The sequence below is a fragment of the Astyanax mexicanus genome, chromosome 14, assembly GCF_023375975.1.
Source record: "Astyanax mexicanus isolate ESR-SI-001 chromosome 14, AstMex3_surface, whole genome shotgun sequence".
Taxonomy (NCBI): Eukaryota; Metazoa; Chordata; class Actinopteri; order Characiformes; family Acestrorhamphidae; genus Astyanax; species Astyanax mexicanus.
The window spans coordinates 13145406-13169184 of NC_064421.1; the positions used below are offsets into that span (position 1 = coordinate 13145406).

General features: G+C 36.9%; 1 protein-coding gene across 2 annotated transcripts in view; it reads right to left on the reverse strand.

Moving 5' to 3' along the window:
• LOC103025948 (hippocalcin-like protein 1) overlaps positions 1–12859 on the reverse strand; it is a 45778-nt gene extending 32919 nt beyond the window's left edge. Inside the window, exon 1 of one of the 2 annotated variants that reach the window (XM_022673131.2) lies at positions 12514–12859. The gene's annotated coding sequence lies outside the window, so the exon portion shown is untranslated. The remainder of the gene's footprint in view (positions 1–12513) is intronic. The other variant, XM_049463570.1, reaches the window with a different exon arrangement.
• Between the last annotated feature and the right edge of the window lie 10920 nt (positions 12860–23779).

The window sequence follows — 23779 nt, forward strand, 5'->3', positions numbered from 1 at the left end:
TATCATCTTACAGCCCTTATAAATAACCCCAATATAAATAGATTCTTTATGAAACTGAATGAAGAAAATCTGATCTTTTTCATGCATAACATGTAAATGAAGGTAATATTCAACTCTTGACTGGTTAAATCATTTTGTCCAGTTTGCAAGTGTTTAGATGAGTATTAAACACATATAGACAGACAAGCAATAGTTTGCTAACCCACAACATGCATGGAATTGGGGGTGAAGTTTCTGAAGGAGCACTGATGAGAGGGTGTGTCTTTGTTTTTGTCTTTTTTGTACAAATATCAACAACAGTTGTTCTCCAAAATAATATAGAGCACCTTCAAGACAATTAAGGGTGTACTCACACTAGGCCCGTTTTGGTTGAATCGTGCCGGAGCACGGTTCGGCCCCCTCCCCACTCCCCCGCAGGCCTGCACTCACACTGCGCTAAACGATCCGTGCCCGAGCACGCTTTCGTCAACAGGTGACTTTTGTTTTGAAGAACGGTATGCGCGCGCAAAACAATGGAGTTCAAGATTGTACTGTTGTTTTTGTTTCTCTGGAGTCGTTTTGGGCGTGCAAATACGCAACTGAACCAGAGATTCATTGATTGTGCAACACAACGATTTACTGCTAATCGTGCTGCACGTGTAAGAAGGTTTTTACACAAGCAGCAGACGTCCAGGGAGAAATTTGCAGCTTTACTCGCGGACTACAATTCACGTTTATCAGTAAGGTAAGAGACGTACTTGCTATATACATAAATAGTGACCAAAGGAGCGAAACATAAAACTCAAGTAATAATAAAATGTGTTTGTTGTTTAGGACTTGTAGATAGTAGTCCTAATTTATTATGGGTAACACTAACCATTATGGTGCTCTTTAGAACCCTTTTCAAAAATATTATATGCAGAATTGTGTATAAAACGTCCTCCGTTTACAGTAGCGTCGCATCACTGACGTCATCTTGATCCGTGCCCGGGCACGGTTTGCGCTCACACTGCATCTGTACCGTGCCCGGGCACGGTTCGGAGCGATCACACTAGCCAAACGAACCGTGCTTTGGGAGGTAACCGTGCCCGGGCACGGTTCGGATTGCCTAGTGTGAGTACACCCTTAATGAACGACTGCCATCAAACTTGTATTGTTTTGCATTACTATGAATAGGGGAGGAATTACACCGTATTATAACATTACAATATTATCTCCATTTTCTACAATACCTCACGGCACATGTGTTACTGAAGGGGATAAATACTCCTAAATGAGCAAACACAATTATGGATTTATTGGTGTCAGTTTCACAGAATTAGATAATCAATATTCTTCACCACAGGTTTACCTTATTCATTTGATTAGTGCCTCCATGTGGAGTAATGAAGCAGTAAGTTTAGTAAGCCAAGTAGGGGGTAAGTTTTTGGGAGTTTAAATTTATATTTACATTTAAAATATTTAGCAGGTGCCCTTACCCAGAGAGACTTACAACAGTGCTTCAATGTTACTTCAAATATCCATAGCTAGTTTGTAGACTAGCATCAAGAGATACACAGAGCTTGATCATGTTTAGAACCCAAGAAGTTTTTTTTTTTTTTAGTTTAGAAACTCTTCAGTCTTCAGTCGACGTTTGAAGACCGCGAGTGACTCTGCTGTTCTGACAACCAGTGAAAGTTCATTCCACCACCTTAGTCCTGCAGCACAGAGAAGAGTTCGGAAGTTTGTTTTCTGTGGGTTTTGAGTGATGGAGGTTCGAGCTGAGCCGTACTGGAAGCTCTAAGTTCTCTTGGTACAGATCTGGCTTTGACCATTAGTGCCATCAAGTACGAAGGAGCTGGTCCGTTTTTGGCTTTGTAGGCCAGCGTTAGAGAGCCTATGATTCAATACAAATATTGATATTTCACGCCACATAATAATGTATCACAAATGAAAATGATACAAATGTATAGAGATACTGATAGTGTCTCACTCCTAACTAATAACTTTACATTTATAAATATAAAAACAAGATAAACTGAAAACAGCGAGATCAAATGAAGCGCTTCTCTTTGATGAATTTTGATCGCTTTGATGTCTTCGTATCTTCTGACAGACGTGCTTGTCACAGGCTTTACTAAGGAGACACCAACTGTTGATGCATTCATTCAGACTTTTGTTCTTTGGTTTCAAAGAATTTGCCTTTGGCACTTTTTGTGCAGCTCAGTGTGTGAAATTCAGTGTGTGTCCATCACTCAAATGACTTTGTTCTGTTCTGCTCTGTGAGGAAACAATCATTTTAAAACGTAATCCATTCCCATGTTGCTCATGTGTCCATGAAATTCATTGCTGTGATTGTAGGTGCCTTAAGGAAGGTAAGGGTTGTGTGGTACAGTGCAAGCACAAAATAACACGCCCATTAATCAGGATACAATAAATTCAAACAACCGTGCACAAACGTACACTTGAGTCACTCCATGACAAATCACTGGGCCTCGACACCTTCCATAATAAACCTCACAGAGTGTTTGGAATTAAATTAAATATGGGGTTTGAGAATTAGCGTATGGCGGTATGGAAATTGTCTCTGGAAATACTGTAGCGTTGCGGAAAGGCAATAAATTACATTGTTAAAAATAACATTTTCAATTAAGTGATAAGGTTTAGTACATTAGCATGTTTAATAATGTTATGGGTGGAATGTTTCAGAACCTGCCTTAGGCCTACAGTATGTACAGTACAGCAACTCCCACCTCCTGGCATGCAAACTAAAAAAAAATTGTCAATGAAAGTAATTAATTTTATTTATATTTTAAGTCATTATGGGGCATCCTGAAATTAAAGGTGCTCTCAATCTTTTACTGGTGTTTAATGCAAATCCAGGCAAAATATTCCCACTTTTCTATGTCCCAGGTTAGCTTTGTAAGCAGACAATGGATTTACTGTATTTTGCACATATAAACACAATGGAAAAACATCCACATATAGTATAGTATAACTGATTTATTGAGAGACAAATATGATATATAGAGGGATAATAAACTGTACAACAATACTGTGTTTACAATTGTTAATGTACGGTACAGCTATCTCAGATTCTCTCAGACTCTCTTAAAACAGTGTTGCAGGGTTTAGGACTACTGAGTTTAAATGGAATATAGCATTATTTTTGCTATTTAAAATACATTGTTCATAATTGTTTTGTCTTATTTGTATATGTTTACGGCAGCTAATCACAACTTGTTTTACTTAGCAACAGAAACTCCACAGTTGCAAGCCTACAGTTTTGTAACCACAGCATGTATGAATTTAGCGGCACAACAGTCATTCTCTAGAGCCATACAAAGCACCTTTAAGACAGAACTGCCATTGTCTCAATCAGCCAAAAACCTTTTATATCCTTTTCTGCCACCGCAAGTAGCAAGCTTTTTTGCGTTTATATTTGTGAAGACGACCAACAAATCCACATGTACAGAAGGTCTGGTGTCATGGTGTTACGTTAATAAAGCCCAGGGCCCTGATCTCTTTTTGAGCAATAAAACAGGGCTCTTTTTGAGCAATAAAACATTTTCTGAATGCACACTTCAGGGCGCTACTCCAACAGGACTATGCTTGTCCACAGACTGCTAACGTAATAAGTAATTTTCTTCTGTATTTCCACCTATTGCTGCCTGTGTTTATCAAACTAGTACATTTAACACTGTTTTAATTTGTTTTCCAGTGTTGTTTTCGCCTGTACTTTATTTAAAGTAAGACCTGACTGGCTGAATGCACCTTTAGCTTAGCGGGTTAGCCGTTTCACCTAGCCTTAGCTAAGCTAGTTTCCTAGCCTTAGATGCAGCCGGAGCGCTAGCAGCGTCAGGTGGTCGCTCAATGTAACAGATTTAACTGTTGGATGGAATAACTGTAGATTAACCTGTAACTGTGTGATTTAATGTGTAAATATTATAATTGTGATCGTGTTCTCTATGAAGCGCTGTTATTAACTGAGATTATTTTGTGTGATTACTGGACGAGGAAGAGGCTTTTTTAACGGGGAGCTGAACTCTTTTCAGACCGGCTGGTTTTTCCTTCAAATTTAATAAAGTTTTCTCTCTTTATATTATTAATTTAGCTTTATGTGTTTTATCAAATCTGAGCTAGTGAGTACGGGTAAATTTCACATTTTTATTCGCAAATAAATAAGAAATTTATGAAGCTATGTTTTACGCTTTTGTTTTATGTAACTAAAATGTCAGTATATACGTTCATACAGCTTCCAAAGCTTCATTAAATGTTCTGGATCACGTTATATTTTACCCACACGTGAACATTTGAGTAAAGTGGCCATTCCAAACCTGTATAGAGATGTGAAACACAGTATCGCAATTAACTAAGCTACATTAAATTATATTTTAAAACGATTATAACTTATGTTAAGTCTATATAATATAAACACTAATATTTTAATAATGTAAGTTTAAGTGTTGCATAATTACAAAATTTCATATTTAAACTACAATTTTTATTTTAACTGAAATTAACCTAAATTAATCGATTTTGAATCTGAACAGGACCTTGTGAATCGAATCGAATCAAACTGGGAAATTAGTGACGATACCCACCGCTAGTCTCAAGAGCTTGCGTCGAAGGCACACATACCATGCCATGGTCAACCACATCGCCATTCCTGTTTTTGGTTGAAAAATGTGTGGGAAACTATTCAGTGCACTATCAACACTCCACCCCTACTGCAAAATCAGCAGAAACTGTGCGAGAATACTAGCATGGGACAGCCTGAAAGATGTCTGAATTGTTGCACACATACACTTTTCTGTGTAACTGTATGTTGCCCATTTTAGTCTAGTCTATGTATTAAATCATGTATTGCTCCTGGTGACATTTAGTTTCCCTACAAATAGGATTGCAATCTGACCCTTTCCTTTGGGTGCAATTATTTCTTTGATGATGCGTGTGATTTTCAGACCGTGCAAAAACTTTTTTAGTATGAAAGAGCCTTTAGTTAAATAAATATTATATTCAATAGAGTCTGAAGCAGTGTGAGTCACTGTGGAATCCTCTCTTAAAATATTCAAAGTGATTCCAATTAGACTCACCGTAATTCCCAAGGGAGCAGACCCCAGACATACAGCACATTCTGTGGTAACAGGTTCTCCTAAAAGCAGAACCAGAGCAGGTGAAAAGCTACTGGAAAGAAAAATTTATTCTCATTGTGTGAGGATCTCGTGCCTTAAAAATGAGGTACGACTGCAGGCTCATCAGGGCTCTGTGAGAGCCCTCAAAGCTAAAAAGCCTTCTGCACATCTGTTCCTACAAAGATCCAGCTCTCGTTCTTTCTCTGCCTCTGACCATCTGACTTACTCTTTCCCTTTTTCATCCATCCACTTATACTTTCCCTCTGAGACTGTGCCCAATTAAAGCTAAGCTTCCCATTTAGAGCTCATTTTAGAGGATGGTGCAAAAAAATAACTCTCTTGGTTTTTAATCAGGAGAGCTTTGATAACTGGCTAAACTCCCCAATTACATTCTCTCTCTCTTTCTCTAACTGGTTTCTCTCTTCTCTGTTCCGTTTATCTCATCCAGATCTTTAACTAACTACACTATAAGGGCAAAAGTATTGACACTCCTGCTCATTACCGTAATTGTTTCTTCTAAAATAAAGCATAACATTATGACCATCTCCTTGTTTTTACACCTGTTACCAAATTTTCAGCATCACTGAGCTGAGCTATATAGCAGCACTTTGTAGTTCTATAATTACAAACTCTATTCCTGTATTTGTTACTCTGCATAATGTGCATATGTTATTATCCTTCCTTTATCCAATAGTTCAATGATCAGGACCCCACAGGTTCACAACAGAGCAGCTATTATTTGAATGGTGGGCCATTCTCAAAACTAGAGTTGCTCGATGCACCAGCGTTCAATTCTACTGTATAGGGCCCAGTTACTAGCTTCAAAAGTAATTAGTAGGCACAATTTGAAGAAAACTAATTCACACCACGGCCAGTGTGGCTGGACTAAGATAAACCTAGTATTCTGAACAAATGAATGGATTTGTGTGTTCTAAATTACACGGTTAAGCGACACACACAATCGCACACGCAAGATGGGAACCCAACCAACAAAACAGTTTACAAAAGGTGTTACAAATCTACTAAACAGAGCTCTAGCTCAATACATCTGCATGGACCAAATGCCTGTATAGTTGAGAAATCCGGGATAAGAAATCTGATACAGACAGAAAGTATGATCATTTTATTGTTTTTTTTTTCTTCTTTTAAGTGTTGTTTTGGTATCGAGAATTGTAATACTACAGTTGGTATCGGTATCAAAGTCAAAATTCTGGTATTGTGACAACCCTACTCAGTGGTGTTTAGTGTGTTAGTAGTTAGAAGTGTGTTGCTCTGGTATGAGTAGTTTAGACTCAGCAGTGCTGCTGGAGTTTTAAACACTGTATCCACTCTATTAAACACTTTTACCAAGCTGCTCTACCTTGTAGACGTAAAAAAAAAAAAAAACAGAAGTCCATTGTGTTGGTCATCCTCTAGTCCTTAATCAGTGTTGTGACATTGAGGTGGTTAAAAACTTCAGCAGTACTGCTGTATCTGATCCACTCATACCAGCACAACACACAGGATTTGTTTCTCAGGGGGTCCTAGGGTAATTTTCTCTTTTATAAGGGGTCCTCTGTGATTCCCGTCCGGAACAACCACATAAATGTTTTTCTCAAATGTCCTCTGAGAAAATTACAGGCTGAATTATCCGTGGTCATCCGGTAATCTTAGTTCGGTATGGATGCACATCTCTGAGTTTCGTCACCTCACGTTTAATAAAATAGCTATTTGTCCAGTGCTATGCACTGTAATTACACTTTGGGCGTGTGTTTCCATGGAGATCAATGTAAACACAACAGCAAGTGGAAATGGAGGAGCTACTGAATGCGATTTCACGTCACAGAGAAAGCCTAAAAACTCACTGGTCCTCCTGTTTTTTCAATTCCAAGAGTTTTATCACTTTATCACTGAGTAGAAGTGTGAAATATTTTTCACAGACGTCCCCCTGAGAAACTAATCCTGTCCGGATAGTGCTTAACACACCTTCACCATGCTATGTTGGACATCATCTAGTCTTTCATCAGTGGAACTAAAGTGGTGCTAAATGCTTATTGTAGCTAAAGAAATTAACAACTGGTGTAGAAAATGTTATCTTGCTTCTGGTCCAATGAAGGCTATCTACTATAGATTTTAGTGTGAAAATTTCTGTGAAAATTTGATTGCATTCAGCAACAAGAGCATTATTCAGATCAAGAAGCTAGATAGGCTAGCCATAGGTGCAACTTTTAAGAAGCCTCTGCACTGCATTCATTAGAAGTGGTGTCCACAAACATTTAAAACCCAGTGTAAATAAACAAAAGGAATCGTGATGATGGGCTGATATCAATGCGAAAATGCTGGATTGAAGATCAGAGGGGGAAATGAATGATTGATACACAGGGCTTTGTTTACTGATCCACAGCTCAATCACAGCACTGGCCAACATGTATAAGGCTACACCTGGCATTAGACATGTTGCCAATAGGTTCATGTTTATCTGTTCCAGAGTCTGGTTCTATTCTATAGACAATATTTATTATTTTATTGGGACTGGACAAGCTGTGTGTGCATTTGCAATTCTGTGTCAGCAGTGAGTGCTACTTAAACTTGGTAGATGCATTTATTAGCAAGGCTTGTCCATAAACATTTGGACATACTGTATAGCATATGTCAAACTGACTATCAGTGGCATATTGGTTTCAACTGACATAATGGGTCTCAATGTGGAGATCTGTGCAAGTGCAGCAGCCAATTCAAAAGCAGAAAAAGCAGCACTGGGCCATCTGCACTACAGTCCATTCCTATCAGGTTTGTAACTGTGTTGACAATCAAAAAGAAACTAATATTAATCCTGCAAACAGAGCCGTGTTTACATCTGAAACACCTTACTCAGCAAGTCTTTATGGTCTCTTATTTGCTGATTCTGCTATTATTTCTACCCTTTTTATTTCTATTTTGTTCTCACAACAATAAAAAGGAAGTAAATGGTCTCAGAATGAAACTTAGAAAATAATAAAATGAACAGTGTGAGGATTTGTGAAAAGGGATACTTAAACAGACAAATGCTGATTCCTCCACAGATGCAAAGAAATTGAGAATTTGGGAAAGGCTATTAAGTTAGGAATGCACCAGATATTTGGCAACCAAAATTATTTATATTTAATTAAAAGTGGAAATTCACATTTAAATACATTTTTATATGTAAATTTTATATGTAAATTTATTTTTGTATGTATATTCTATTGTAAGGCTGTTTTTAGAACGCAGGCTCAAACTTAACATCCTCCAGCCACACTGAGTATCAGAGTGCTGCTGTGTACAATGCAAGCAGGGAGACATTAAACGGCAAGTTTAAGTTCATTTTTAAACTCTGCACAAACCTGCTGTTTCCTGATGAAAGATACAAGCTATACAGGATTGGATAGTAATGGTTATCGAAAGTAACTTAGCTCTAGTATTTGTTTTTTTGTTTACAAAAAGACTGGCTTTCTTTCTCTTTGTGAATTCTCACTCACATGAAGTCAAGCACTGCTAAGGTATTTTTGTAAGAAATAAATAGTGCTTTATAGACCAATATAGACCATGCTGGTGATCTATCAAGTCTTGCGTGGTTGTTAGGGACCTGTGTTGTCTGTGTATATTAATGATTTCCCATACACAAATTGTCTCTTCCTTATGCACAGAAAACAATTTGATATCTTATGACTTCTGTGCTTTCTGTGTTTTGAGTGGAAAAGAAATGATTATAGAGAAACTTTTACACAGGAATACACTAGTGATATATATACCGTAAGTGACACAATCAATCACTCAATCCTGTAAACGTTGGTATGATGCAACAAATAACCACCATATGCGAGTGAGCTACCACACAATGTGGGAGACTGGGACTAGATTACTAGTCTGGGTGACTATGCTGCACTTTACCAATAGGAATAACTAAACCCAATGAAGAATAAAAAACCCAACACTACATTGGTCGACTTATATGCAAACATAATATAGCAAACCCCATTTATTTACACTTGGTAGCCCAATGTGTGACCAGTCAGACCAAAATCTGAATAATGTGTAGGATAAAAAAAATAGCAAATTGGGTCATTATGCAGCATCCATTCAATTTCTTTCTGTGCTGTGCTAAAAATGTACAGTATGAGTGAACAGGTGTAAATGGACAGACTTTTTATACTATAAATCTTTCATAGCATGATGTTCTTTTCTCATTCAGAAAATCAGATCCAAGTCTGCCATTGTGAAGATTGTGATGCACTACACTACATAACTAAAACCATTATAACCATTAGGCCTTGAAAACACAATCTAGAGTTTAAGAGACTCATGCTCTACCAACTAAGCTAGCTGAGAAACATAGTTATTATGATTGTCAGGATAATGATCATTCCACCACTATTATCAGTGGTGGAACAGAGCAGTTGTGGCTCAGCAGTTATTGATGACAGATTTGTGAATTCAATTTCCAGGTTCGGGAAACAGCCACTCTTGGGCCTTTGAGAAGGCTCTTCTAACACTCAATGTTTCAGGCAGGTGTGCTCACAATATTACTGTGTGTATTCAATGCACTGATGGCTAAAAAAAAGCAGAGGCCAAATCCCATCAGTGGGTTCAACACAAGTATGATGAATATGGTTCTCTTAAAGGGTCAAAAGAATCCAAACCAGCTGCTAATAGTAAAAATATATTTCATTCTGTACACTCAGTCTACTTGGCCTCAGTAAGTAAATAATAATACAGAGTAGATACTGCAAAAGCAAGTTTATAAATCATAACTAGAGCCCAAAAATGGTTGAACATCCCTCCTTTTCCAACACCAAATGAGCTAAAACAAGAAGCTAAAACATTCACCATACAAGGAGCTAAAATAAAAAAAAGGCCAACAGTAATTACACAGTGAGATGGACCCTAACAAGCTTGGTCCCTGCTATCCGAAATGAATCAAGCCAAAAACCCAGTAACTGCGTCATTCCGGCTTTCTGGCTTGTCTTTAATACTGGCCTTTTTCCAAAAAAAAAAAAAGAGAAAAGGATTGATAGGCATGCTGTTAACAACAAAACTGGGAATAGCTGTGTTTTTATATTTTCTAAAAAAAAAAACATTATTTTTGGGTTAGTAGAGCTGTGTTCAAAGAAACAGTTAAACCAGATCAACAACACCACATCTAGATCAACGTTATGTGACCTTAGAGGTGTGTACCTGACCTGCTAAAATATGGAAGTGGTTGTTTTTTTTTTTTTTCTCAATGTCAGGTCAGTGAGAAGTCACACACAGACTGCTGTTGCATGCCAAAAAACTTTTTTTATTAATATTTTGAGAAAAGTCACCAAAGATATCATCCACCTGAGGATGTGTTTCTGTGTTTGTGAGGATTTGTGTTCATTAAAATGAGGATAGTCATTAGATACACTGTTCAGATTTAGAAACCAAGGTAATAAAAAAACACACTGACTAAACAAAGAGCTAAGCACCTATAAACCATGCAGCTGATTAAATGCCACCTTGATAAAGACTCCAGTGTAATGTAACAGGAGCTTATCACTTGGGCATTTGTTTGATCTCACCATCACTAATGCTGCTGCTGACCCAAAGCTACAACTAAGACAAGCCACACCCAAACACTGTTTTACCTTCATTCAAAAGAAAATTGAGCATAATTAAAACAAAGCTGTTCAATGAGACGATTCCAAAACCCCAAAACTATTATGTAATAGTCTTGATTCATATTTACTTTCGGAGAATTTGGTGGTGTTGGTACTGGAGAGACGTTCATCACCTGCAATGCTAACAATGGGAGTACTATTCAGCTAGGTAGACCTACTCTTGTAACCAAGTTTTTTCCTGTGCCAGCAGTTGGAACAGAGTAAACAATTATCTGTTTTAGGCCAATAGCTTATGCTAGCCAGTTTGATCATCAATGTGGAACTTAACATACATCATACAACATACAAGGGAAAACAAAATGTTTAGTATTTTTTTATTAGATGTAATACACTGCCTGGCCACCTGGATTTAACTAAGCAAATGATCTGGGGTTGCTGCAGTTGGTCAGGTTCAAGTTCAGCAACAGTATAAGAACGAGGTCAGCTGACCACCTGAATATACTAAATATAGACCAGGTTATTCCATTAATGGATTTGTTCTTTCCTGATGACACGGCCATATTCCAAGATGACAATGTCAGGATTCATGGGGCTGGAATTGTGAAAGAGTGCAGAGTTCAGGGAGCATGAGATCATCATTTTCACACATGGATTGTTCACCACAGAGTCCAGACCTTAACCTCATTAAGAATCTTTGGGATGTGCTGGAGAAGGCTTTGTGCAGTGGTCAGACTCTACCATAATCAATTCAAGATCTTGGTGAAAAATTAATGAAACACTGGATTTATTGCAGAAGCTTACTGAAACAACGCCACAGTGAATGCATGTGACAATCAAAGCTAGAGACGATCCTACAAAATATGGTGGCAACTTTTTCGTGGCCAGGCAGTGTATTTAAGAAAGCCAAACTTGAGGAAGTCTCCTGAACTTGCAAACAGCACAACACGCTGAATGGATGGCAACAGTATCAGGTAAGTTTCAGTAATAATTACAGTGTTTTTGTTACAGTGCCAGAACTATTCTCCAACAAGTTGTTTAATCCGCCATAATGGATTAAACCAGCCAATAAAAACAGGGCTTATCTCTGTAAAGAAATTAAAATGCACATGATTGTCCTGCTGTGTTTCCAAGAGGCAGGAACGGTATGGTAACATCACTGCAAAGCCTTTTTAGACTGTTTCATGTGTGTGGCCAATAGACCAATACATTTTTTTTATATAGGACAGTCCTACTGATGACCATCCCTACATCAATCACATTGATGCCCTTAAGTTGTTCTTATAACCTCATGCTTAGAGTTTGGAGTTCGTAAGTACTTTCTGCTTAAGTGGTTTTGGTGGGAAACTAAATGAACAACCTGTGAAAAAAATATTTTTCTTTTATTTTTTTTCTGTTGCCAACAGAGATCATAAATATATACAGAGACTGCAATAAAAATGTTTTGTTAAGCTATAATATTATTGTTATGTCAGTGGCATTTAATTGTTATTAAAATGACAATAAAATTGTGTATATCGCATTAAATTTTGCACAAACTATTATTACTATACTTTAAATAAGCATCAATTGCCCTATGTTTCAGTTTAAATCATCCTTTAAAAAAATATGAAACCTAGAAAACATGCCAAAGTTATGTTTTGTAGTTGTTCAATCTAATAAGAAATAAAAAAAAACATAAATAATATGTTTAGTGTGAGTTTATAATCTCTTATCTCCACCTCCTGCAGCAGTAATAAGAGATAAGTCTCTCCTGCAGCCAAAACAAACCCTGGGGATGTTCAGGAAGAACTCACAGATATCACACAATAAGAAAACTAAATAAAATATAGGATTTTATTACTTACAGTTCTCCTGAAGTGGATGACCGGCTGCAGAAGAGTCCTCACACCCATACGAGCCACCTCGCCTTCTCCAGTTTACCCCAGCGCTGAACACAGCAGCATTTCCCTCAGTGAACCCCAAACAGGAGAGCTCAAACCCGGCGGGGAGAGTCCGCCTCAGCCGCGCTCAGAACAGTCAACCGGAGGACCGGGGAGAGGTTCCTCAGGACGGGCTGTTCTCAGACTTTAGGGGGGTTAACCTGAATCTGATACAGCGGCTACACTTCACCAGCTGGAGCCGAACACTGACAGACCCTCAGTCCGCTCAGACCCCCAGCAGCAGCTCACTGCCGGACCCGCAGCTCAGATCCACAACTTTGAATGGACGCCACGGCTGGAGGGGGCGGAGCCTGAGAGTGACGCAATCACGCATATTGTTTATATCAAGATTTTTAACTACATTAGAGAAGTAAAATATTTCATAAAAAAGCCTTAGAATTGTTAATAACCCACATAAATGCTACATTCTTAAAAAGCTATAATTAAATATTTAACCAACAAATGTAAAGAAATAAATAAATAATTATAATAAAATAATTATATGTTTGTTTCACAATCAAGCAAGCGTTACATTGTGTATTGTATTAATGTATTACGCATATAGTATACAATAGTACACAATACATTAAACAAAATGTATTAAACAAAATTTACATTACATACATTTTATTGTTTATTATTATAAAAAACAGCATGTACTATTTTTTGATAAAATCATCAAAATAAAAACAGATATCAAGATTAATATCTGTTTTTAATTCATCATTACAGACTTTGTTTTTATATCATTGTCAATGTCATCATCATTATCATCATCATCACCTTCTTCTTATTTTTTTATTATTATTTATTATTAGCATTAGCTGAAGGACTACTTTTAATTGTATTAGTAGTAGTACTATTAGTAAGGAGAAGTAGTATTTGTAGTAATGGAATTAGTCTTAGTACAGTAGTTAGGGGTGGGCGATATGGTCCTAAAATAATATCACAATAGTTTATGGTATTTTCGCGATAACAATACTCTTGGCAATATGACAAAACACTGAATTAAAAAAAAAATCAAGGATACACTACTGCAACAAAATGGAAAAAAGTATAATTGGCACACCCTAACTGAGATATAAACAAAATACAAGAATTTTATTTGATTTGTAATAAAAGTCAGTGATCCAGAATGTCATGATATTTATAGTAATTCACTCCAAATATCTCCATATATCCAGGATTATAGTAAAATAAATGATACTGGACATATATAATCTGTCTCTAGTAGATATATATATATAAAGGGAAACGAGAATAGTGTGAATTTTTCTTTTGCTAAACAGCAAAAAAGTAGTAACCTGATGTGATAATTAGGGGTGGGTGATATGACACGACATTTCAGTGTAAAATATCGCTAACAATATACAGAAATGTTGGTGATATTATTGTGTATAATATGATATGGCACATCCCTAGTAGTGGTAGTATTAATGGTATTACTAGTTGCTTTAGTAGTAGTAGTAGTAGCATTATTATAAGCAGTATTAGTAGTAAACCTAGACAAGTGACTGAAATGTCTACTAATGTGATCCATGGTAGGTTTGGACAAACAATTCACACACAATCTGAACCTGCAGTATTAGAACCTGTGTATTAGAGTCAGAACAACATTTACAGTTATAAGTCACAGTTTGGCATGAAGAGAGGGGCCAGTGGTGCATTATTAGATAGGAAAACGCCATGCCCTGCGGCCCCTCCGTACAACATTTTCTATCATCAAGTGTTTTTTTCTTAGAGGACATTGTAGTCATCATGATCTTCATCATGTTTTCAACACCTTTTTAATGAGCAACATTGTCATTGTCCTCTTTTTCTTCCTTTTTATTATATGTACCCCCTTTAGTATCTTTTTCTTCATCTTTATTATCCTCATTATATCATCATATTTTCTTCTTATATACCTTCAGTATCGTTTTCATCATCCTTATCATAATCATCACCATATTCTTCTTTTTCAAATGAATATCATTATCAACAGCATCATATTATCCTTTTTTCACAAATAATATCACCATTATCATATGGGGTATTCTGTACAGTTCAGAAGGGTTGGACATCTATTTGTTGTGATGCTGTGTGACATTTTCTCACATCTTTACACACACATGCCATATTTCTCCCTCAATATTGTCACACAAATATTACGTTTATTAAATTGCATTTAAATGAATGGCCATTTCACAGCCCCCACCTCCTTCTCGCTGCTGTAAAGAGGGATTCATTCATAATCATGAGGCAGCATGGCACAGCCCTATGAATAATGTTTGGGAAAGCTTTAACTGTAATGTTTTTATGAATATATAACTACTTAGCTATATGAATTATGTAAGACTGTTTTACAAGATGAGTCAGTGAGGCCAGATCTCAAACAGCAGTGATGGACAAGAGACAAGATGATTCTTGACTTGATTTCTGACCTCCTTATTTTGTTGAGTGGATTATAATCATAGAATAATAAAATACGCAATACAGCAGGCATGCTTATAGTTAGATTTATATAAAAAATATATATTTAATGATGATTACAGGTCATATGACTTGTGTGTGTAGAAGGATACAGTGGTGTGTGAGTGGTGTGTGTGACGGATGAATGGATGGCAATATATTTTAATATATTTTCTGGAGTAGATAGAACAGTATCTGGGTGAATGAATGGATGAATGGATGACAACATATTTTTTAGAAACATATATGGTGGGATGGATGGAAGGATGAATGGGTGGCAGAATGTTTTTTAATGCATTTCAGGAGCAAACAGAAATAAGGATGGATGGATGGATGGATGGATGGATGGGTGGCAGTATGTTTTAATACATTTTGCGGTCAGATAGGAAAAAATATGGCTAGATGGTGGATGGGTGGACGGATGGATGGATGGATGGATGGATGCATGGATGGATGCATGGCATATTGAATGTATCTCTAGGCCAGACAGGAATAGGGATGGATGCAGGCCAGTATGTTTTCATACATTGCTGGAACAGACTGGAATAAGAATGGGTGGCAGTATATTTAAAAAGATTTCTGAAGTAGAAAGATTGGTTATTGATATATTTATTAATTGGTGGATGGTAACATATTTAAATACACTTCTGAAGCAGACAGATGAATCTTCAAGTTTACCTAAGAATGGAAGGATTGATGGCAAAATGTTTTAAATAAAAAGGAAAAATACTATAGAAATATAGATAGATCAATAGTTGGTTGGATGTACGGATTGACAAATATATTTTTATATATTTTCAAAGGAGAATAAATGTACATACCAGGAAAACAAAACAAGAATTTATGTTCACAATTTTAAAATATGGATGATTTCTGAAATCAACACAGCACTCTAAAGTATACGTATTGAATAATACATATTTTTTTTTTGTTCAGTAATTTGTTTTTATTCTTTACATCATAAGACTGTGTTTTAGTGTTTTTCAATTTTTCATCATCACATTGCAACTGTGGTAGAAAAAAATGATAGTAGTGTATAAAAAAACAGTTTAATCCATGTAATGATGAATTCTTCCAGTACCTCTAAGAACAGGACCTCCCGACACTAAAAGTGGCTTCTCTACAGGGACATGCAGAAGAGCCACCAAAAATGGTCTGACCTGAAACCATTTCTTTTAATAGAGCAGGATAATGGAAGAAGTAGGCTACATAATACATGTTATATAATGTATCTCAGGAGACTCCGTGTCCATGGCAGCAGAAGTTCCGAACCATACCAGCAAAATGTTCTGTGGAGAGCCACAGGAGAATTCGTCAGGGGAATATGGCAGCTTTATTAGGAGAAGATCATTAATGTAGGAGTATAGCGAGGTCTGGACTCTTCATAACTGAAATGAGAGTTTTTATATATAAAAGTTTTACTGGTGCACGCTGAGATCTTCTGTATAGAGCAATGCTTTCCAGTGCAGTCACTGGCAAAAATAAGGACATCTCAGGGCCTAAGGGGTTCTTTTGTGTGAAGAACCACTCTTGGTCCCTATTGGTCCCACGAAAACCCTTTCAGTGGAGAATTCTTCAAGGAAAAAACCTTTAAATGAAATCAGTATCCTTGAGTGCATTTACATGCATTTCAAAACTTAATTATAATCAGCATGTAAAATGCATACTCCTGTTTTTAGATCAAAGTAAGGTTTAAAAATCTGATTAAATAATACGATAATACGAATTTAAGCCTGGATTGGTTGAATTTACTTAAATAATTTGAGGAAATCAGTTGTCTTAACAAATTACGCAATTTTTACCAAACACATACATTAATTAAACCTAACATTTTAGGTTAATTTCATTAATTAGTTAATTTAAACAAATGATTTAAAATGCTATAGTGTGAGTTAACAGCTCAGAAAATGATATATTTGAGCCAGGCAGTTAACAAAATATATTGTGAAGTGTGGAGGCGGGGAAAAAAGTGGGTCCGCCCCACGTCAGCATGTGCAGCTCCTGTCTGTCCCAGCTGGCTTATGTTGGACTGATTAGGCTGCCAGCTAGGACCGGCATACAAACCCTGCAGAACGGACCCAAGAACTTTAAAATTAAGTGACTAGAGCCCCAGTGAGCCTTTGAGTATGTTGATTTGAGTTTGTTTGGTTATGGTGAAGGGTATTTGGCAAAATAAAATATGATTTGAGTTCATTCACTCCCTGTGTCTGTGTCTCCCTGTGCTTCCAGACTACCGGGTCACGGTGACCACACCCCTATCCTATCCTATCCTATCCCCAGGGGCGCCGTCACATTATGATCTACAAGTTTACTTAAGGTAGCCTGGGGAGAAAGACTCTACACTGATGGTGAGTGTCAGCAACTGGATACACACCCAGTATTTAAACAAATGGAGCCAGAAGCCAATGGAAAAGAAGCTGCCAATGCCAACAGACTAAAATCAATTACTAACAGTTGCTTAAACTCAAAGATCTCAGTTTGAATGTATATGCAGCCACAAATGTTAACCTATCTCAAAGTAAATGCTTAATGTTTGGAAATATTAAATTTTACATTAAACAAACTTAAAATATTGAGTTTAAACTCATTACAAGTTTACAGTGTACTGAAGCTTGATGTGCTCAACTTTGAGTTTATTTGCTGGTTGCAAAGAAAATATCTATTTACTGATTCACTCATGGTCACGTTTATTTGTTTATTTGCTGTTATGCCCCTGCTGATGTTCTACAGTAATCTGATTATAAAGTAAACGCAATGCATGTTGAGCCTCAGATAATCTTCACATGATTTAAGTTTTATTCTAATAGGACTTTCCTATTAGTCCACCTTAAAAAAAATGAGACAAAGCCGTTTATTCAGATGTTTTTTTTTCCACCTTCATTTGAACGCTGGCTGATGTTTCATTATTTCTCTACTTGGAAAAAAATAGACACACACTTAAGAGTAATACATGTAAATACACTCATATTTGGGCCCCCGTTTTTCTCTTATTTCTCAGAAATAAGATGACGCCCCAGGTGGATCACAGTAACTTTGTGTCACTGACAATGACATTGCAAAAGTAGTAGGACAGAAATTAATATTGTGTCCCATGACTTTTGCCAAGTCTTTTAAACATAGATATGATTTCTCACTTGAATCTAGAGTCTATTTGCATGGACAATTCTAACCAGACACTACCAGTTACAAAATGTATCATCTTCTGTGCTGTCCACTGTGAGCAGTAATGCCTTCTAAGAGTATATACTTGGTACACATGACATTGTGGACCAAGGAATGCTCAATTTCAGGCCTTAGTCCCTTGCCATGCGCACACAGACCAAAGTTTAACCTCACTCACAAGAAAACATCTAACAACTTATACAGGTTTAGGTATTCCAAAGCTTACATACTGCTATCACATGACTGTTGGCATGCTAAGAGTATTTTGCATTGAACTAATATACTGTACCTAGCTGCTTTAACTAAAGTTTAAAGTTTGCTGGATAAAATAGGAGTAATAAACCCGGGTATATTTTAAATTCCCATGGTTAGTAGTGGATTGTAAATTCAGACTATGACAGCTGCAAGTCTGTGACCCATAGACATGACCACACACTGTGCGTCTCCCCTGGTGATACTGTGCTGTTCTCACAAAGCCTCTATATCAGACCCAATCTGCTGGAGCACAGAGCCAACACTACTGAAACTGTGACACACCATCCGAACACTGATGAACTGAACTGTGCAGTAGAGACAGCTCTGCCTGTCTCTGTGTTTTAGATCCAAATTTTGCATGTTACATTCCATTGAATCTCATCTTGTCTACTGAACTAACTGAATTCTTCTAATACAGCGGTGTCCAAACTACGACCTGCGGGCCATTTGCGGCCTGTTTCCCTTTGTGGAGCGGCCTGCGAGGTATTTTAGAAATAGAATGAAAGTTGGCCCGCTGTTAAGCAGGTTTTTAAAATGTGAGATTCAAAGTTTGAACGCTAGGTGTCAGAAACGGGCCAAAGAGTCTAAAAGCGGAGACGGTGCGCATTTCTAACGCAGAAAAACGGGGCAATAGAGTCTAAAAGTTTAATATTAAGAGACATCATGAAATTAAACATCAATTTGAAAAATCTTAGTTTACACAACACTGTCAAAGATAAAGAGAGTAAGTCAAGTAAAATGGTGTGTAAATGAAATAATCAGGAAGAAAACGTATTATTTAAAGTGGTATATTTCATTTTTTGTTTAATTACAGAGTGTGACCCGTTACTTCAAATATATTTCTTCTCCTGGCCCCAAACAAAAAAAGTTTGGGCACCCCTGACTTACATCCTCGACCATTCCCTCTCACATTCTCACACAATGTCTGTCCTATTTCGTTCCTTGCACTGACACAACTCCATGCCAAGACAGGCCCTGGTTTACGGACATGTTGCTGATAACTGTCTGGATGGTCTTTTGGTCCAGAGCACAAAGCTTCCAAAAAGATCTGGAATATTGATTCATCTTACCACAAGGTCAACCTTAGGAACCATAGAAGCAATCCAACTGATGCTTGGGTTGCCCTTGTATATAGGTTTTTTTTTTTAAAGCGTAGGTCTAATTTGCTTGATTTTATTCAATTATATGTAATTACTATTAAACCCCTGGTTTACATGATGAAAACTTAACGCATAATAGTGTATAAATCTGCAGTGCTGTTACTTTACAAGAGACTCAGTTTATGTTTGGTACTTTGATAAAGAAGATCTCTGAGGACATCTGGTGGAAAAGAGACAGTCACACACACCACAGTAAAAATGGTGTGCCACAACATACAGCTCTGTAAAAAAAATCAGTTTCTGAATCAGTGTCTCTGATTTTAGTATTTATAGGTATATGTTTGATTAAAATGAATTTTTCTTTTCTTTCTTTATTCTATAAACTACAGACAACATTTCTCCCAAATTCCAAATAAATATATTGTCATTTAGAGCATTTATTTGCAGAAAATGAGAAATTGTTGAAATAACAAAGTGATGCAGAGCTTTCAGACTTCAAATAATTCAAAGACAATAAGTTCATATTTATAAAGTTTTAGGAGTTCAGAAATCAATATTTGGTGGAATAACCATGTTTTTTAATCACAGTTTTTTATGCATCTTGGCACGTTTTCCTCCACCAGACTTACACACTGCTTTTGGATAACTTTATGCCTCTACTGTTGCAGAAATTCAAGCAGTTCATCTTGGTTTGATAGTTTGTGATCATATATCTTCCTTTTGATTATACTCCAAACTTTTTTGTTATTTCAGCCATGTCTCATTTTCTGCAAATAAAACTCTAAATGACAATATTTTTATTTGGAATTTGGAAGGAATGTTGTCCGTAGTTTTTAGAATAAAACAACAATGTTAATTTTACTCAAACATAAACCAATAAATAGCAAAATCAGAGAAACTGATTCAGAAACTGAAGTGGTCTTTTTTAATGTCCAATAGATGGCAGTAAAGTATATAACAGTGTTACAAAGTATGTTCTCTTGTTCTCTAAATGTGGGAAAACTACAACAAACTATGGGGTTAAATACAACCTTGGTCCTGGAATACCCTATCCAATATTCTACAAACTTTAGTGTTTTCCTGAAGTAGCACTCCAACTTCTAAAAAAAAGTTGCTGTATGACAGCAGGTATGAACAAAAGCTATGCTCACATTACAGTTACCATTATCGGATTTGTTTTTTTAATTAGATCTAAAGATAGATTAGAATTAAAGATATTCATCTTTAAAGTCTACTGCACTTTAATTCGATTTAGATCTGACCTGCTATAATTTTTATTTTTCCTGTCCATACTATCAAAATCCAATCTGGATATAGTCTAGGTAGGTCAAAAGATGTGAGCTGGTAGACTGGTACTCTAAAAAAGCCAAAGTCATTTTAATCTGATTTGAAATAGTTAAATAATCAAAATGATAAAAGAATAGGACTGTTATTACTCATTGCAGTTAGCAGTGTTTCTATGATATGTCCATTAGATGGCAGCAGAATAGTGTTTAACAGTGTTACGTGACATTAAGTTTAATACCTATATACTCCAGGAACACGGGTGAGAACACAATATGGCCAAAGGTTTATGGACATCCCTTCTACTTCTACTATATGTTGTACCAATTGCAACTTCATTGACACAGATGTACAAATACACAAACACAGCTTGTGTTGTCCCTGTAGAGTAGAATTGGCAGCAGAATAAAATAGAGAGTATAAAACAGGAACACATAAACCTGATTTGGACCATGCCTTTAGACTGGCATGAGCTAAAGGGGCTATAAACCCCCAGTATTGAGCTGTGAAAGTGCATTGTGTTCTCTGTAATAATTGTGCACCATTCAATACTTTTAGGGATGAGTTGAGTGGTGATGATTCTACATGATTCTGATGATCCTGACTTGGCTAATAAGGAATTGTCGCTGGATGCAATCAAATTCTCATAGCAATGCTACAAAATCTACATTAGAGACAGTAACTCCAGCAAAAACAGAATAAAACTCTTTTTATACTTTTGATTTCAGAATAAAGAATTAATTATCAGGTGTCCCAAACTTTTTGTCCAAATATTGTAGGTGTTGAACATGGTTTATTTAGTGCAGTTACCCTCAGTGGTTCAGAAAAATGATACTGGCCGAGTAAACTGTGTTAAAAGTAGTTTGATCACTCTGCAGCTGGCTCTTACTGAGGACAAACAGTGTCTGTAAAGGCAATGTTACTTAACTCCAGTTGAACTCGGCCTTCGAGGGCATTACCTGGAGATCTCTCTCAAAGCGCTACCTGTAAAACAGGCCTATTTTCCCTGGACATGCTCTTTGCTTGATTATGGCTACATCCAATCAAGATTGAAGATCTGTTGAGTTCCGCTCTTTTCATCTGCCGGACACATGAAAGCTCCTTTGAGAGCTGGCAGAAGTGCTGAAACTCTGGACTTCGCCAGCATAAGTCTGCCTTTGATGGGGCCATGTAAAGTAGCCCTCTCAACAAAGCTCCTGTTCATGCGTCTTTCCCACACTTCACTGGGGCTCAGAGAACTGGCCTGAAAGGGTCAGATCTCAGATGGCCCAGAAGCAGAGAAGTACAGCATTAGCTGACTGGAGTGGTAAGAGAGGAATTTTGTGGTTTATCAGAGTAGGGCTGTTAATGGGCATTAAACTGCTTTATGCAATGTGAAGCTTATTTGGACCAGTTTTTTTAATATGCTGACATTTTATACATGATAGTTCTGCTGCTTTTGCACACCGACATGCCAAATGTCATGGGACATGGGAATAGTATGATGTCATGTCATGCCATGTCCTATATATACACTGCAAAAAACTAAATCTTAGCAAGAGAAATTTTCTAAATGTAAGTGTAAGATTATTTTGCTTAATCATTCTTACTTAGAATTTGTACCTTAAGTAATTTGAACTCAAAATAAGCACAATCAAGCAGCAATCAAGTTATTCTGATTCTCCTGTCCAAAAAACAGTGACTTTTTTTGCTTGGTTTTGGTGTTACTTCACTCATTTTGAGACTTTGCCATTGCTTTTTGTAAGAAATCTTACTAAGAAAATTTTGCTTACCCCATTGGCAGATTTTTTTGCTTAATATACATATATTTGTCTTAATTTGCATATATTTTGTCTAGTTTTTGCCAATGGATTTTTTGCAGTGTATATATGAAAGCTAAAGAACGCTGCACTAGCCTGAGGGATGTGTGTATAGGGCCTCCTGCACTGAAGGTAGATGATTTTATGATTTATGCTAGAGTTGCTTCTCTGTTGCTTCTCTGTGCGGCAGTTTCTGTCAATTATAGTCAAATACTGCAGATGTCACAATTATTACCACACACTGTTCAGTGCTGACAGATGGCCCAGAATTTTAGAAAGTACAGATGACTTTAGTGGTAAGAGAGGAATTTTATGGTTTATCAGAGTTGAGCAGGTAATGCATTAAAATGCTGTATGAAAGTAGGGCTTATTTGGACCTTTTTTTTTATAATATGCTGGGATTTAAATCTTGAAAGAGCTACTGCTTTTGCACATAAATATTCCAAAAGTCTAGAATCTAGAATTATGTCCCATGACTTTTGCCATATTAGGTAAGCTACAGTGGAACACTGCAATGATCTGTGGGATATGCATAAGTGGCCTCTTGAATTGAATATGGATGATTTATTGGTTTGTGCCAGAGGTGTTTGTCTGTTCACACGGACAATTCTAGCCAGACACCACCAGTCATGATCATCATCACCCACGGATTCGCATTGCATTATTGGATAATGGTGTCCATCTTAATCAACCTTAAAAAAACAGCCAGATGTGAGTATGTACTGTAGATCAGGGGTGTCCAAACTACGGCCCGCGGGCCATTTGCGGCCCGTTTCATTTTTTTGAAGCGGCCCGCGAGGTATTTTAGAAATAGAATGAAAGTTGGCCCGCTGTTAAGCAGGTTTTTATAATGTGTGATTTAAAGTTTGAACGCTAGGTGTCAGAAACGGGCCAAAGAGTCTAAAAGCGGCGAGAGTGCGCAGTTCTAGCGCAGAAAAACAGGCCAAAGAGTCTAAAAGCGGAGAGAGTGAAGTTGTAGCGCAGAAAAACGGGCCAAAGAGTATAAAAGCGGAGAGGGTGTGCAGTTGTAGCGAAGAAAGAGGGCGAAAGAGTCTAAAAGTTGCTGTAATTAAGGAGTTTAATATTAAGAGACATCATAAAATTAAACATCAATTTGAAAAATCATAGTTTACACAACAC